Raw genomic sequence first — 13,177 nt, forward strand, 5'->3', positions numbered from 1 at the left:
TTTGTTCAATATTTTCACTGGTGATGTCTTATAACGTCAAGGAAATTTAATCAGATTGATTGCTTTAAGTTATATCAAGTTTTATTTATAACAGACACTGTTTCTTTGTCAAATATATTGGATATAACAAGAATGATGTAATACCTTTGTATAAAATTAAAAATTGAAGATTTTATATATTTGAAAAATTTATAAATGGAAATATTGAAGAATAATTAATTGAATTTCATGTATATAATTATTCTCTCTTTTTCAATTATATGATAATAATGTAGTTAATTTATATACAATAGATTTCTTTTTTATTTCTGATACGACATTCTATATTTAAATTATATAAAACTAATTTGATTAATTTGCATAAAAACTGGCATTGTTGTGGTCCCTTTGGAACATACAACAGTATGGACGACATACATAATTATAAACTATAATTTTTAAAAAATTGTTTCAATAAATATAATTACATTACATTGTTACTTATTTGGAATCCATCAATAACTGCTTAAATATCATACTGTTGGAATATTAATACATATGAACTACTGTATTTAGAAAGATCAAGATGAAACGTACCGCCGACAAGTTCTTTGCATCTCTGATATTTATTACGATTTAATATACAGATATTAGTACTCTCGTTTATGAGATTATTACATTGCTTTCTACTTTAGAATCAGCACGTGCCAGACGGTTGATTATGAAAGAACCCCTTAACGTGTCCTCTATGGGTCAAACAACCCCACGACAATAAATCCATATCGATGAAATTAAAAGCACGATCAGTTCCTAATAATACATTCAAATACCATTCCTTTTAGTGATATCAAACATAATAATGTGAATTCCACGTGGTTCAATATCTATTCAATAATATCACAACGTTAAATGAATCTAAAACATGTTTTTTTATAAAAATATGAATCACTGGGATTTGAACCCGAAGGCTCTCAGTCCAGATTTTGACAGTCGAATACTTTCACTATTCCGCCAATGAAGTTACCCAAATATATTTTTATATACATGGCATGTTTGTTTATCAAAACAGTAAAATTGATGAGCAGTGAAAATAAAAAGTTACGAAATACTTCAAAAAGAGAAGACAGAATATTAGAGCCATAAAGTGTCATTTTACGGCAAACTTTACGCAATGCAATAAAAATTCTTCGGTGTTAGATTGAAATTAACTATGAAACAGTATTGGGGTCAGTCGTAGCTCAGATCTATGAAAGGTGTACGACATTGCAAAGATTAAAAATGAATTTCCAAAATGAAAATAATATCAAATAATATCTCAAGTAATAGAACTATTAAAATTCTCTAGTCCATCACAGAGAAATTTGCAAAAAAAAAATATATTTTATATTTTTAATATTATAAAATTCATTTTGGAAGTGGAGTAGATTATTTTATCATAGCCCAATCCTTTTCGAATAAAACAAAGCAAAATGTAACTCGAGTGGACAAATGGTGACTCCCCAAATTCCACATTGTAGACTCGTGATCAAATCAGGCTTACATAGGGGAAACAGCGATATAGGGTAAGCAGGGACTTTTAAAATTGTAATTTCGATGATATTTGTATTAAAAGTAATTTAGAAAAGAATAATATATGTATTTTTATTATTAAATAGTATAAAATTTAGTATATAATTAAACGTTTCGTCTCGGGAACCGCACACTAGAACGCCAGACGCCTGGGTTCTATATTATCAGGAACAAGGCCCGTGATGGAGCACTTGCGAGAAAGGATGGAGTGTTACTCGCGCGACACCTTGCGGACGTCACAGGAAAGAGGCCCAAGGCGCCTGGAGCGCCAAGCTCCGCTTATAAATAAATATCCATTCAGTTTTTCTCGCCTAAGCTTATACACAAATGGTGAGAGACCACAGACCTATATGTACAGGGTGGCCAAAAAGAAGCTTTAGTTTTGAAAAATTCATTATAAAAAAAACTATAAGAGATATTCAATTCAAATAAATTGCATATTATTCAAATACGTTGAAAATTTAATAAATAAGATTTTCAAAGTGTTTTACGTCAGTAACCACTAAGTTGCGGAGCCTTGTTTCAAACAATTCGATCTAAAAACAACATTATCTCCACTGGCCATTAAAAAGTAAGTAAAACACGTGTGAATACAAATCGAGTTTTTCCAAATTTTTCAGCTGGATGACTTCAATGATTCTTTCTTTGACGTATTCCATGTCTCACTTCATACACTTTATCCTTGACACAACCCTAGAGAAAGAAATAATTGATCACTAAGCGATGAAAAACTCATGTTCTTCGAGACTGTATATGATCTTTGCAATTTTAAAACTGAAAAACACGTGTAAAAAAAATTTCCAACTTTGGACTATTTGTTTATCAAATAACGATTTAAATATTTATAAAAATAAAGAGATGGCGCTGAAATCAAAACTGAAGCTCCTTTTGGGCTGCCCTATATATGGGTCCTCATCTCTAAATTGTCATTTTTCCAGGAAATGCCTATGAGGAAGGGCAAACACCCGGGATGTCTCTATTTTTCCTGGGAAAGTCGGTTTTGACTATCGATGTTAAAAAGTGATCGATTTAGCATGGATTTACTCAGTATAAAGTTTAGAGAATGAAAATGAAGAAGAGGCTAAAATTCAATTTACATTAGTATTCCTCCATCTTTTATTTATTTTATACTGAAGGGTCATTTCCCAAAAATAAATTAATACTCAGTTTGCAGTTCCGTTTATTCGGGCAGAAAAAAGTAATATAAGGATTGTAAAACAAAGTTCATTCATATGAAAATGATACTTTCTGTATTGAGACTGCGGTAAATAAGAATTTTTCTTGAGAACATTTTCTCAGTCAGAGTAGCCGTGAAACGTTCTTAGGTCCTTAAGAGCCAAAGGTGGAGGTAAAGAAAGGAGCCGTCTTTTGAGATTCTTTTCGCTGCCTAATTGTATCGAGTGTCTTAATCAGCATGTAAGCTACCTAAAGTCAAAGGTTCTTGAAGAGGGCAAGAACGATGAGAAAGGAGCTCTTGGCCGCTCTGCATCTCAAAGGATGAATTTTAAAAGTGTGTTAAGCCGCTGGCATTATGCCCTCTGTATTTATCCTTCTCCAACATGAATTTAGATTGTGGCTTAGGCATGTACAGTACTTATGCCTACGGCATCAAACGTGGAGGATACATTTCTGCACATCTCCTTCTACTTATTTTTTTTAAATTAGACATTCATGGAACACTTTCATGTACTGAAATTATGTATAATATCTAAAGATATATACAATAAAATTTAAAAAATGAAAATGGAAACGAATTTAACATCTCTGCCACGACATCCACAATATTAAAAATTCCTTTAGTTATTTATTGTTAGTAAATAATTTCTGATATTAAGTAATTTGAAATTATGAAACATTGTAAAAATAATAAATAAAATTTGTTAAAAATAAAAGTACTGTATAATGAAAGTACCAATAGCTATTGCATGGCATTCAATATACTAAAATTAAATTTAGGTAAGCTATAAAGCATACGTTGGGGTAAACTGTATTTTCAATGAATTAAACAAAAAAGAAATTTGTGTAACTGAGGAAGCTGCTAAATGCAATGTCCTTTGAGATCAATCTTAAACCAAACCTAACAGACATCTAAGAATTAGATGTTAAATTAAAAATAAATATTCACCCTCAGACGATGTACCATGGAGAAACCCTCAATAATAACTTTGACCACACTCCGTGGTTCGAGATTTAAAAAACGAAAATGGAAACGAATTTAAAATTAAATTTAGATAAACTAAAGTTATTAAAAAATTAAAAAATAATGAATTACTCATCGGAAGAAACTTAAAATCTAAAAGTAGATTGTTTAAATGTGTGTTAAGGAAGAAGATCAGCCCCGAGAATTTAACATGATCCTGTACAGTGGAGAGGAACAGTTCAAACAGGAAAGGAACAACGTCAGTGCTTGCACCGAGGCTAAAGTAGTGGAGTCTCGCTTTCTCAATGAATTATTCAAGCTTCTTGATCCGGTCTCTCAACCGTATAAACCGACAGACGGATTCCCGTCTCCTCCCAATCAACCAGCTACCGATTTTTTTCCCTTCTGGTTCCCCCTGCTTCTGGTAACATCTTTCCCTTCGTTCTTCTCGCGAGTATGTTGACCAGATTAAGATCGCAGGATCGACTGTCAGCTGCCGTGATCGCGATACCCAACAATCGCACGCTTCTGGAATCGTTTCCTCTGCCATGTTAGGAAATCACTACTTTCTCGTTGTTTTCCTCTCTTCCACTCCCACCTGCCTTTTGGTTTTGTTTTTCCAGACTTTCACGAAATACAAAGAAATATAGCAAAAACGTAAATTTGAAAATTGCCAAATTGTATTGGTATAGTAGACTCTCGTTATATTGCCATTTGAACGACTTGGCTTTACACGGAATTTCAAGCATATTAGTGTCGCTGTTTCAATACAAAGAAATATAATAGAAACTTAAATTTGAGAATTACCAAATTGTATTGGTACAGTAGACTCTCGTTATATTGCCACTTGAACGACTTGACTTTACACGGATTTTCAAGCATAGTAGTGTCGCTCTTCCGATACAAAGAAATATAGCAAATGCTTAAATTTGAAAATTACCAAATTGTATTGGTATAGTAGACTCTCGTTATATTGCCATTTGAACGACTTGGCTTTACACGGATTTTCAAGCATACTAGTGTCGCTCTTCCGATACAAAGAAATATAGCAAATGCTTAAATTTGAAAATTACCAAATTGTATTGGTATAGTAGACTCTCGTTATATTGCCATTTGAACGACTTGGCTTTACACGGATTTTCAAGCATATTAGTGTCGCTGTTTCAATACAAAGAAATATAATAGAAACTTAAATTTGAGAATTACCAAATTGTATTGGTACAGTAGACTCTCGTTATATTGCCACTTGAACGACTTGACTTTACACGGATTTTCAAGCATACTAGTGTCGCTGTTCCAATACAAAGAAATATAGCAAATGCTTAAATTTGAAAATTTCCAAATTGTATTGGTATAGTAGACTCTCGTTATACTGCCAGCCGAACAATATAATCAACCCACGAATTTTCAAGCATCCCAATGCCATTTAACCACCATCATAGTCTATAAAAATGATATCCGCTTCTCTAAATAAGCGCTTGGAAGCTTTGAAAATTGTCCACTTCCACGATTCCAGCTGCGCCAATGTAACAAGGGTCTACTGTAATAATTAATGTTTTGACGTGTTTCACAACATATGATCACTTTTACTGTGGCAGTTAACGCGATAATTAAGGGAAGCCTAAGTCACAGCAGAGTGTACGCGAAGGCAGGCTCAGTGATTCGCAAAACTGAACAACATGTCGAAGAAAGAGAAGCGTGATACGAAGGGGAAAAGTGGTAGAAGGCGAGATGTTCAGACTGAAAGCAGAGAGTGGATTGTGTTGCGGCAAGTTAGCCGGCTCAGTTCTCGGCGTGAGACCTTGTTATCCGAACGCAAACAGCACGGACAATGAAATGAATAGATGCAACATGAATTTTTCACATCTCCCTATATAGAAACAGAATCAGATAGCTACATGTGTTCTTAGATTCAATGTACATTATTTATTTATTAAAAATAGAAATTAATTTCTCTATATAAGTATAATAAATATTTTTCTGTTCTTTTAAGGTATTATAGTGTGGATATTAAGCTGGCACTCTGGGGTATGAGACGACCCCAACTAATTCAGCCCTTTTTCCCTTTTTAGCTAAAATTCGTCCCTTTAACTCTCCAAATAAATACCTTTTTTGAAAGCACGACTTTTGTACTATTCCTTCCCTTAGTGTTCAGCTAAAATTTTAGCTCATTATATGAAAATTTGAAAAAGTTATGAATTTTTTTATGAAAACTATCATTTCTTCGATTTTTCTACGTTTTTCAATTTTTTTTTTTTCGTATTGAACATTTATTTTTGCTAAAGTTAACTACGAAATATGTTAAAACAACTTTTAAAGATTATTTAGAAATTTTTCAAGGTAAAATAAGGAATAACTATTTCGCAGGAAATATTTTAGTGGTCGGGGTCTTAATCATCCCAATATTTAAATTTATTGTATATGCTACAGTGATCATAAATATATTTGGCACTTTATACTACTTAAATTACCTAAATGACAAGAAATATTTCTAAAAGTCTATTTTATTAACTCTCGGATGGCAGACCATGGATAGAGCCCCAATTTCAATGTAATCTTACATTTTATATTCTTTTGATTTTCTAAATTTTACTCTATTCCTTTAAAAATTATTCCTACGATTTAAGTTAACATCCTTGTTTACGTTTTGTAAATTCGGATCCTGATTGACCCAGCCTCCGTTTTTTAAGAGATAACCAAAATATTTATAAAAGCCTAAAGTGAATAAATATTGACAATGAAATATACAAAATTGGAATGATTTATAGTAAAGTTAATCAAAGAAAAAATATCTATATTGTAAAAAGCTAATTATAAAAAATTGATATGTACCTTTAATTAATTAAAACAGGTAAATAATTAAATACAGTTATAATAAAAATAGCAACTAAAGAGTAAAAGTTAAACCTAAAAGAAGTTATTTAGGTAAATAATGAAAATATTATATTTCATATGAACAAAATTATTAATCCACCCTGCCAGCCATTAGGTTTCACTTTTTTCTTCTTTTTTTTCATTTTACAAGAATAAAAATGACGAGTTACATGTGAAAATGACGAATATTGCTTCTTTGATTAGTTTTAAAGTCAGGAGAAAATGAAGAGGAGAAAAGTGAACGAGAGCCATCGAGGTTGTTGGATGATAATCAACGTCGATTTTCACTGTAACAGCCGGCGTGTATCGATTGTGGAAAGACTAATGGCCAGCGTGGTTAACCGTATTATCCCACGGCGGAAGTCCGCCAGTACAAACGGGGACATAAAAGCGGCGGATCCCGAATCGTCCGTTTCAATATTAGTTTAACAATTACGGCTACAGAATCCGACATGTATGCCAAGTTTACGTTTATAACAGTAAGAAAGTATATTTATACAATTTTGGATTTTATTACACTAAATGGGTGATTTTAAAACACGTGATGATAGACACTTCCGTTTGGAAATTCTGAGACACCTTTTAGGTTTATGTTTAAATTTCTAATTTTCATATTTTTATAATATTTTAGTTTATGTTTGAATTTCTAATTTTGAAACGTTAGAATATATTGAAAATTGTAGAAGTACGTGAAGTTATGAATTTTCTTATGAATGTACGTTATCTATTTTGGGATGATGGTTAAAATTTATTTTGGCAACCTTCCGGTAAATGTTTTCAGAATTTTTTCTTGGATTTCTGTCCAAGATTGTTCAAAATATGTCCATAAATCTTTTTTTTTTTAATACTTTTCACCAGTTTATCTCCAAAGTCGACAAAGTTAAAATCTAGCGATTAGAGTGACCATCGATTTTAGTCGATTTAAAAATATTTTTATCATCTTATTACATTATTAGATTTTGAAAAATATTATTACAGATCGGAAACTAAATTTGCAATCTTTACATTTTTTTTACAGAATTCTTAATTCCATAAATTACAATTTTTAATCCAAATAAGTACCAAAAATTACTAAATTCTGTTGATACAGGATACTCTCGTTATATTGGTCCGAGAGTGACTTAATTTTCCCACGAATTTTCCATAAATTACAATTTTCGATTCAAACGTGTGCCCCATGGATTAATAATTTTTTGCCACTTTTGTATTGAAATTTTTATTTCCCTATGATAAAATTAGTTGGTTTTGAAGTAAAATATTTAAAAACATTGCAAGTTTAGTTATCAACTGAAAATTTATTAAGATCCTTGAATTCGTCGAAAGACCACCAGTTAATATATAAAATAACTATAATGTTACACATAAAAAAATTCAAGATGACCTTGAAAATTTGTTTTAAAATAAGACAGAAAACTTTAAGGTCATTACTTTGAAGATACTTTGAAAATCTTTCGAAATCAAATCGTCTCTAGCAAGAAGATTGGCATCTTGATAGGTACCTACGCTAATAAGAAAAATAACTGAAAAGAACCGCAATTTTAATGTAATGCAAGTTCCTCTGCAGTTTCCTTCACAGTTTCTATGAAAATTATTCTTCTAATATATTCTTTTTCGTCAAAAAAATATATATTTAACTGTAGGTTAATTTCCTTGAATATATTTTGCAAGTTTGGGTCTCGATTGACCCAGACTCCGCTGTTCAAGAGTTAACTACACTGTATATATATTTAAAACAAATAACACCTACTATTTTCAGAATATTTCTAATCAAATGAATAAAAAAATTTCTAACAATATGAATAGGTAATAGTTTCCCAAGGAAATATAAGTGTCATTCAAAATTTACAATATTTCATAATCTTGTAGCATAAGCAACTCTCCCATACGTATCCTGAAACAATATTCATATTTTCATATATTCAAACGAACCAGCGCCAAGATTGTCGAAGCTCACAAAGGCGGAGCAGAAGGAGGCAGGTCGTTGGATTCTTTATTAATTTTACAACTTTTTCATAAAGCAACGTCTAGCAAAGGACTGATATACTCTGGCATAGTTTAGTGAATATTGACGTTGGACCAGCCCCGTTTCGTCCCATCTTCCATTCACGATGTACCAAAGCATTACACGACCTTCTCGTTGACGGTGGATCTCGGTCAGCCAGTTTTCTCGGTTTCTGATAGAAATTCCCAAGATTTTTCAGTCTCGTAACTTCTGGCGAGCAGACAGCAGATTGGTGATCGAACGAAAGCGAGAGTGGACGAAGGATGGGCCAAAGTTTCTCAGGGCGTTCAAGTTTCACGGTGGTTGATATTTCATACAGAGTAGGCGCAATGGGGTACTCCATGGTCGTGTCGACCTGTTCACTACCCAACTTCAACCTATATTGTTTGCGTATTATTACTGCCTATCCTCCACCACCGTCGCCCTACACCCCATTGAGTAAAAGTGTGGTTTCGCGTCCGGCTCTAAGCGTTCAACCGTGAACCTTACCTAGATTCCTCCTCCTCTTCTCGCGTATGAATTTACACTTTGTACGAAGCTAAAATTTGACTAACATTCAGGGACGTAAAACAGTAGACTCTCGTTATATTGCCGCGGAAAATTTGTCAAAATTCCAAGTAGAGGTGTGCGAGTACTCGATTTCGAGTCAAACAATGATCGGTCGGTCGAGTTGAGTCGAGCGCTTGAATTTGCCGAAATCGACGAACTGTTTGAAACAAAAGCGAGCTACTCGAAAAAATCGAACTTGTACTCGAATATTCGAGCCGTCGTAAAACTTCGATTTACTTGAAGATGAATTTTCAGCTCGAATATTTGATTAGTTCGATTTTTTTGAGTAGCTCGCTTTTGCTTCAAACAGTTCGACCGATTATTGTTTGACTCGAAATTCGAGTACTCGCACACCTCTACTGAACTCGCTTCGATTGTTCGAGCCGAGTCGAGCGCTTGAATTTGCCGAATTACTCGAAATCGACGAACTGTTTGAAACAAAATCGAACTACTCGAATATTCGAGCTGAAAATTCATCTTCAAGTAAATCGAAGTTTTACGACGGCTCGAATATTCGAGTAGCTCGCTTTTGTTTCAAACAGTTCGTCGATTTCGAGTAATTCGGCTCGGCTCCAACAATCGAAGCGAGTTCAGCTCGGCTTGTAAATTACAAGTACTCGCACACCTCTACTTCCGAGTTCTTATTTCGAGAAGGGGGAGGAGATAGTAGTGTATCATTTTTATAGGCTCTAACGGTAGAAGAGTCGTACGGAGGTCAAAACGTTCATGTGGCAATATAACGAGAGTTTGCTGTATCATTAGCGTCAAGACGGTGCGCGAGGGATTTTGTAAGATCGCAGCCGAGTTGGGAAGCCGGAGAAGAAAAAGGAAGAAGAAAGGTGAAGGAGGAGGTATCGAACAGCTCGTAAAGTAAGTGGCTCGGTGTCGCGAGGACAGCCAGAGAAAATATAAGCAAAGTCAAACACAAGCCGCCTGTGTCCTCTTTTGCATTAAACGCGCATTCCGTGGCGAACGATTAAGACCTAAGGAGAAACACCGCTTGTCCGTGCTCGGAACAACCAAGCCACGAATGAATGTCCTTATTGTGTGTCCCTACCGTGAGAACTCCAGGCACGCGCTTCTCAACGTGAATTCGATATAATTAAATAAATTATACCGGCCTGTGAACTCACCTTCTTCCTCCTCCACCTCTTCTTCTTCTTCTTCTTCTTGAACAGAAACCGATCCTTGGCGAGATAACTTTTGCCGACAACTGGTGAATTCTTTTTGCTCTTTTTTTGTTAATTTGAAACACCACGATCATTGTAGATACAATAAGAGAATCGATGGCAGGTAAATCATTGATACAGTAGGTGGGTCGTTTTAAAAATATGCCACGATATCGCGTTACTTCCCTCCAACTCGTGTTACTTTCAGCATTTACGTACAACAAACTACTCTTAAAGCTGACGTATCGTGAGACTGAAAAACTGTGGAACGGGTAATTTGAGAAGAGAAACCATATTGCATACCGTGGTGACTATCGTGTCGCTAAAACGGGCTTTCTTACATCAGACCAGACAATTGAATGTTGAATTGATTAATGGCGAAGAGACTTCTGTTTAAGGGGGACTGATCGAAAAGCAATGAGACTTTTCTTTTTAAGTTAGACTGATAACCTTAACCCTTCGTTCAGTGTACGATTAAGGAGAGATCGGGGGGGGGGGGGGCTACAGTCCTGGGCTCCCTTATAAGTCATCCATTTACTATGTCAGAAAATGTCAAATAATTTTGTAAATAATCGACTCAATTGTCATTGCAAAAACAAATCTCTTCTTTTAAATTTTTTATTAATCATTATATAATGATTGAATGATTTTTCATAATGATGTTTAATAATTTTTCATGATGGTAACTCAATGATTTTTTATAATGATGGTTTAATGATTTTTCATGACGATGATCTAATGATTTTTCATCATCCTGTGATGATGATTTAAAGAGTTCCAAATTTTGGAATTCATTTTGATTTTGCAAACTTTGGGATCAAATTGCTATTGCAAAAATATATCCTCTCCTTTTAAACTTTTTAAATCATTAAATTATTCAAACATGTGTCTTTCTGATGTTTCTCATTCGACACTATTTAATTATAAATTATTATTTTTTTTAAATTAAACATTACTTCAATTTTTGAACTAATTTTATTAACTAAGGGGACCCTCAAAGATTGATAGCTTCGGGCCCCAGAAATATTAATCCGGTCCTGCCTTCGTTGCATTATATTGCAAATATAAATAAAATGTACGTTTCATAATTAACGGAATTATAGAAAGCAGGTAGTAGCAAATTTACAATATTAAATTAAGAAAATTATACAAAAAGTTAAGAAGGAAAATTAGTTGTTGAAATTGACATTGGAATTTCCTTAGTAAAATATACAAAATTTACAGTTAAAAGAATTTTTGAAAAGCATTCTTGAAATTTGTTAAAACAAGATTTTTTGACAAAAAACATTTGTATCGAAAAAAAGTAAATATAGAAAGCAAATTTTAAGGGTATAAAAGAAATCAATAAAATTTTTTTAAATTTGATCCATAAATATGTGAAATTGTACATTTAATTAAATAGTCATTAGCGACGTTACTGTTAATATGATTATGTTAAAATAAATTTATATGGCCGCAAACATAGCAATTTCAATCGTATAAAATTCCAACTCAAAATTATTTTAGTTTCTTATAATTAAAATTATAAAAAGAACTGAAAGTCATTGGAAAATTATCTGTAGTTTGAGCAACTTGCATTTACTGTATTATAATTTTGATGATTTATTTTTTAATGAAACGTCATAAATCACTATGAAAAATATTTAAATAATTGATATATTTTTATCGTTTTTGAATAAGAGTTTCTAGAATTAATTTCTACACTTAATAATTTTCAAAGCATAAATAATAAATATGAAAGTAGGTAGGAGATGTGATTGGGGCGAGAACAGGTTGGTGGAAATACTTTGCTTTATCGGGGATCTCGTACAGAATGGTAGAGAACAAGCTGTCTGCTAATGCTCGTGTAATCCCATAAGCGGCATAAGTCCCGATGACTGGTCGGAATAATACCGATAGGCCGTTCTACCCTCCTCGTTCTACTCGGATACGCGTGTACCCGCTTCACTGTTGTCCCGTGGCACGCAACCCTTTCTAACAAAGCTTACCAATTTTCCAGTTAACTTTCGCCAATAATATTTCAGATTACAGTTAAACTTTTCTTACCATATTGTAACACTTCATTTTTAACATGAAACATCGTCAAACTTGGTAAGAAAACACACTTAATACATAATATTTAACCCTTGAATGGAGCCTGGGTTGATCGAGACCCAAATTTACAAAGCACATATATAATTAGTATATTAATTATGCTTAATTAATATTGAAAAAATAGTTTTTAAAGGAGCAATGTGAAATTTAGAAAATGAAAATCATATGAAATACAAAATTACATTAAGATTGGTAAGCTCTCTCCATGGTCCGCCGTACGAGGGTTAATAATAATAATGTAACTCATTTATCAGATGCCTTAAAAAAATTTATTTTTAATTTTATTTTTTTAAATTATATTACATCAATTGTTCAATGCTACGAGAAAGCGAAATGTTGATAATGATCTTTAATTTTATTTTTAAATTGGATACCTTCTGTCTCTATATTACTTTAGTAAGTAATTTTATGTGAAAGAAATACATCAGAAATCGTAATAAAATTTAATATGGAATCAGAAAATAATAACTAATTTATAGAAAAAGAAAAGTGTATTACTTGTATAGATCTTTCATCGTATTGCAGCGGACGGAAAATTTTTCAACCTTCCAAATTTTCAGCTGAAAGGGCAAAGGAAGATAAAATGCTTGAAAATCTACGTGAAAGTCAAATCGCTCACATGGAAATGTAACGCGAGTCTACCACATCCAAATGCAGTGATTTCCACTATCAAAATTTTCTTTCCCCTTCCAACTTAGTGCATACGTGAAATTCAGCAAAAAAATTAAATATTCTCAATTATAATTAATGATTGCAACAATTAAGTGTTTCGTGGATGTGCAGATTTCAAAGAGTCCAATG

The 13,177-nt window shown here is 32.9% G+C and overlaps 1 protein-coding gene across 2 annotated transcripts in view; it reads right to left on the reverse strand.

Moving 5' to 3' along the window:
- Positions 1–13,177, reverse strand: part of LOC114879490 (E3 ubiquitin-protein ligase Rnf220-like) — a 245,018-nt gene that overhangs the window by 164,179 nt on the left and 67,662 nt on the right. The window lies entirely within an intron of this gene.

Source organism: Osmia bicornis, chromosome 10 (genome assembly GCF_907164935.1).
Source record: "Osmia bicornis bicornis chromosome 10, iOsmBic2.1, whole genome shotgun sequence".
NCBI classification, from domain to species: domain Eukaryota; kingdom Metazoa; phylum Arthropoda; class Insecta; order Hymenoptera; family Megachilidae; genus Osmia; species Osmia bicornis.